Source organism: Anolis carolinensis, chromosome 3, assembly GCF_035594765.1.
Source record: "Anolis carolinensis isolate JA03-04 chromosome 3, rAnoCar3.1.pri, whole genome shotgun sequence".
Lineage (NCBI taxonomy): Eukaryota > Metazoa > Chordata > Lepidosauria > Squamata > Dactyloidae > Anolis > Anolis carolinensis.
The window spans coordinates 180904893-180910892 of NC_085843.1; positions in this window are offsets into that span (position 1 = coordinate 180904893).

Here is a 6000-nt window from a genome sequence, read left to right on the forward strand (position 1 = left end):
GATTCTGTAGTGATGGAGCACTTGGTACGGGGCCTGAAGCTGCTTACCTGAAGGAGTGGAAGATCATCCAGTGTAATCTCATGCTGGTACTGACTGTGACTGGGCACTGTGATTATGTATGGATGTTTGAAGGAGAGGCACCAGCTAGGAATTGACTTCATGCTGATGCAGTTGATCAAAGTGGTGAGAAACAATAGATCAGTGGTCCTCAAATGTTTAAAGCCGAATGCCAGTTTACCTACCCAATTCAAGGTGCAGGTTATCACCTACAAAGCCCTAAACAGTTTGGGACCCACCTACCTTCGTGACCGCATTTCCCCCTATGAACCTGCACGATCTCTTCGCTCATCGGGGGAGGCCCTCCTCTCGCTCCCACCACCCTCGCAGTCACGGTTGTTGGGGATGAAGGAGAGGGCCTTCTCCGTCATGGCCCCCTGGCTCTGGAACTCTCTCCCCAGGGAGATCAGGCAGGCCCCTACCCTCCTCACTTTTCAGAAGAGCCTGAAAACTTGACTGTTCCAACATGCCTTTGGAGACTGATCTCCATAGTAGGATCGACCTGTTGCCTACTTCATCTTTTGCATTCTAATTTTTAGCCAGCAATAGTCCCTTGTGTACTCCTTCCCCAGCACTTTAATGGGTACGATAGCTTTGGTATCCACCCCTCCCTGATGATACCGACACAACTTGCACTTTTGGCCCAGTTTCTTTTGGAGCCAACCCAAGATTTTATCATTATATTTATTGTATGTGATCTTTTATGACCTGTTTTATTGTTGATTGACTTGTTTTATTGCTTTGTTTTTTATATTGTTGATGTCCGGGCTTGGCCCCATGTAAGCCGCCCCAAGTCCCTTCGGGGAAATGGGGCGAGGTATAAAAATAAAATTATTATTATAAAAATTATTATATCACCCTCAGACTATTGAGGGACCAGATTATAGTTTGGAAAAAAACAACTTCCTATAAACTCTATTTATAGTATAAAAATTTTTAAAACAGTACAATATTTAAAATGAAGAACAGTTTTAATCATCATAAACTTACCATATTTCAATGGGAAGTGTGGGTCTGCTTTTGGCTGATGAGAAAATTAAGTTAACTAGGACTTTTGTTGTTGAGTGCCTTCGAAGTGTTTCAGATTGAAGGTGACCCTAAGGCTAAAGTTTAGGGCAGGGGCTGGGTACATGACCTTGGAGGGCCACATCCGATCTGTCTCATGCTTCTCTTCTGAGGGAAAGGGACTAACCCTGGGACCCAACCTGAAGCTTTGAAATACTGGTGGTATGATCTCATGCTGATTCCAGCCATCTATATGGCAATTGAATTTAGATGTTTTCTTGAGTCTTCGCTTTTGGGGGAAATGCAGTATAAACAGGAAGGGGCAATAATCTGGTGAGCTAAAGTAGTCCCTCAGACCATACAATATAGAAATGCATGTCTCCTCAGACAAACATTACAATTTTCAGGCCCATTTTAGGAACAAACAGTACTTTACATGAATCACACATTTCTAAAGAGTCTGTTTAGCGCTACTAGGTAAAGGTTTCCCCTGATGTTAAATCCAGTCATGTCTGACTCTGGGGGTTGGTGCTCATCTCCATTTCTAAGCCGAAGAGCCGGCGTTGTCCGTAGACACCTCCAAGGTCATGTGGCTGGCATGACTGCATGGAGCACTGTTACCTTCCCGCCGGAGCGGTACCTATTAATCTACTCACTGCTAGGTTGGCAGAAGCTGGAGCAACAGCGGGCACTCACTCCGCTCCCGGGATTTGAACCTGGGACCTTTCAGTCTGCAAGTTCAACAGCTCAGCACTTTAACACACTTCAAAGTCAATAGGTCTCCAATCAGGCACCACACTTCCAGTCCAGACTGAAAGAATGGGGGAATGTTTCTCATCCTGATTGATGCAATCCTGCATAGAGACAAGCTCTCAAATTGGACATGTGAGTGGTAGACAGGGCCAAAGCCACACATACTATTCAAACACCCACATCTCTCTATTCACACTTATTTAGTCCAGTCACACCCATCAGTGAGGTTATGGATCTCTCCATTTTAATCCATGTTTTTATTAGTTCTTGTCATTTGTTTTTATTGGCTAATGTTTAAATGTTTATAATTGTGCATGTCTTTTGTCTATTGTTGTGTTTTATATTGCTATTGTTTTTATTCGGCTTGGTCCCATGTAAGCCGCCCTGAGTCCCCTTTGGGGTGATAGAGGTGGAGTATAAAAATAAAGAAGTAGTAGTTGTTGTTATTATTATTATTATTATTATTATTATTATTATTATTATTATTATTATTATTATTGAGCCAAAGCTCACAGGATCAAAATCCATGCCCCCTTCTGACAATTTGACTTGACAGGAGGCTCTCTTGTCAGTGGGAACTGGTAACAGTGGGGGCCGGGCTGTGGCGCAGCTGGCTAGTAACCACCTGCAATAAATCACTACTGACCAAGAGGTCGTGAGTTCGAAGCCAGGGTCGGGTTAAGCCCCCGACCATTAAATAGCCCGGCTTGCTGTTGACCTATGCAGCCCCGAAAGACAGTTGCATCTGTCAATTAGGGAAATTTAGGTACGCTTTATGCGGGATGCTAATTTAACTAATTTACAACATCATAAAACTGCCAGCAAAACACGAGGAATGGAATGAGGAAGTACAGCCACTACTGGACGGTGAAGCAACAGCTCCCCCTGTGGCCGGAATCGTGAAGCTGGAAAAATGTTAAAAATGCCTCTGAGTCTGTCTAATGTATATTGTTTGTCTGTTGGCATTGAATGTTTGCCATATATATGTTCATTGTAATCCGCCCTGAGTCCCCTTCGGGGTGAGAAGGGCGGAATATAAATACTGTAAATAATAAATAAATAAATAAATAAATAAATAAATATGAGGGCTGGATCCAAAATCTCCACACACCACATCAAGCTTGCAGAGATTTTTAAAAAATCTATAAATTCCCAGATACTCTGCCCTCCTCATAATAATGTAAATCACTAATTAGGATCCTCCTGTTTCTGCTTCCTAAGGCTTAGACAACTTCACTTGATTTATGAAGCTATAACTTATTCACACACGCACTAAGTACCATATTAGCATTGATGTTCCTTCAACAAACACAAATGCAGACAAAGGTAGAACGTTTTGTTATTTGTTTTAAAGAAACAAAGGCATTAATTGTTTCTGGTATTCTAATTTGCTGCCAGTGTGTTTTGTAGCATGTATAGTACAATGAGGGGGCAAAGGTGGGACTTTCTTATTAGAATTAAAGCCTGGTTGTTATTAAAAGATTACAGTGTTTTCTTTTTGGAAGTGGTGCTTATAAAAGGTGTCCACTCAAGGAATCTTCTTTATTTAGGTTTTGTCAAAAGTTTTAACTTTTAACAGGGGAGAGAGGACATGTAAAATCCGATTTATAAAGGACATGGACTTGCATCTGGGTAAATATTCTGCATGCAACCCATCACATTTGAACAGCTGTCTCCAGCTACAACAGGAGATTTACCATTTTCTGTAGACACCACCCAGCATGGTTATCTGTGGTTATCTTTTGTAATTCCCATATGCATATTCCTGATGGTATGTAGAGAGCTTCCCATGTCTATGGCTGTAAGAGTGCAAATTCTATACAGATATTCTAATGAATACTTAATGTTCTCTGAACATTAGACTAGTAAGCACATAGGCACCAAGCAAAGATTGGTTGAACATGTTCCTACCTCCAACTTTTAGAAGATCATGTTCTCACCGTGATCCTTCTCCTTCACTTATAACAGCTGTGAAAAAGAGCAAAGCCTTGTTGTTATAATGAATGCAACCTCAAGTCAACAGTTCTTTAACCTGGTGAGGCACATGCATATGGAAAATATGCATTATAGAGGAGAAAATCCATCTCTTCAGAAGATTATTTTGCACTGCATATTCATTAGGTGTTTTATATATGTTGGTAATAAAGAAAGGTATACCAAAGCTTGCATGAGTGACCTTGTGCCACTATACAAAAATAGAGTGAGAGACAACTAGTTAAGCTACGTCTGCCTTCCCCAGCTTTTCTTAATCAAAACCCATATTTGTCTATCAAGTATTTATTTCATTTCACTAAATTATATACATGCCTATCAAGAACACTAGTATTAAAATATGAACGAAGGCAAAATTATGTTATGAGTTCCCGCTTGATTCATTCTCCTGACAGTTCCTACTTAACTGAAACACAAATTCTCTGGTGTGTTGGACTATTATTGATGACTATGTGGTGATAGCACAAGGATGGAAAAGGGCTAAGTAAAGGTAAAGGTTTTCCCTTGACATTAAGTCTAGTAGAATCCGACTCTGGAGGTAGTGCTCATCTCCATTTCTAAGCCAAAGAGCAGGCGTAGTCCATAGACATCTCCAAAGTCATGTGGCTGGCATGACCTCATGGAACACAGTTACCTTCCCGCCGGAGTGGTACCTATTGATCTACTCATATTTGCATGTTTTCGAACTGCTAAGTTGGCAGAAGCTGGGGTTAACAGCGGGAGCTCACCCCGCTGCCCGGATTCAAACCGCCGACCTTTCGGTCCACTAGTTCAGAAGCTTGGCGGTTTAACCCACTGCACCACCGTGGGCTCTGGAGGAGGGTTTACCACCCACAATTTCTCCAGTTCCCAAATCTTCACAGAAATATAGATATTGGACAATACATTGATTAGGATAATCCAAAATGTCATAAAATGATAAGCAAGCTTTCATATTTTCTAGTGCTCTCCAGTATGTATATTACACAAGGGAGGGTCTGCTAGAAAGGTGTTTGCAGGACAGATTTTTTATAGGAAAAAAAGAAAAGCAAAACCCAAGTTGTCTGTTGGAGCTATATCATTTATCTTTCTACTCGGCCTAAAGAAGGAAATTACAAATTAATTAAATCTTTCCAAAGTGCTGCAATAAAGCCTTATGCCTAGGAATAAAGCAGCAGCAGTTCTGCCTCCAGTCTTCAGTGAAATGCTCAGTTTCCTTGTAAGACAGAAAGTGGACTGAAAGGATATTAGGTTTGATAACTAGGCAGTCTTTTAGGAAGAAAAATGATTAAACACCAGCACTTTCTTGAAGATTCAATATCATCCCATTTCCTAATATGTTTTTCTAGAAGAAAAAAAGAATCACAACACTTACAGCCTCTTCACACGGGACTAAAATCAGCAGCATGCGCCAAACTCAGGTCACCCATGGAGCCCACCCTCTCCCATCAAATAACATCAGTGTGGCTCAAGGGGTGGTGCGTGCTGCCGCTACGGCAACATGGGAGGGTTTCCGTATTGCCAATTGGAATCCATGGGGGGAAGCTGTGCACTTCACGCATGCTCATGCTTCCCTCCATCTGATCGCCCTCAGCTGGAGCCGGGAAATGTGGGGCATGGGATACCGGGTTCCCCACACCCCTCTGCAAAGTAGAGCACCTCCGGCTGCTGTGTGACAATGTCACAAATGCAATAAGTCACCAAATGTGATAAGTCATATGTCCTTAAGATCTCAAAAGCATAGCAATTCAATCCAGCATTGGTTGACAATGTCAGCATTGAGTCAGAATGGACCAATAGCAAATTTAAGAAATTATTATTATTATTATTATTATTATTATTATTATTATTATTATTACAACAACAACAACAATAATAATTGTATTACCTGCCTCTCCTTGTGGCTCGAGGCAGGGTACAACATAGTTAAAACAGTGAGGTAAAATAAAGTATTTATTTATTTACAACATTTATATCCTGCCCTTCTTACCCGAGGGGACTCAGTGTTATATGTATTATTAAAATACATATAACAAATACACGCAGGAAAAATGCAGATTAAAATTCATAAGTTAAAATTGATTGGGTAGGCCTACTGGAAGAGATAGGTCTTCAGTTGTGTCTTCTGACAGCTGGTTTAACTGTTGAATCTCTTCTGGCAGGTCATTCCACAGTCTAGGGGTAACCAATGAAAAGATTCTCTGGGTGACGGGT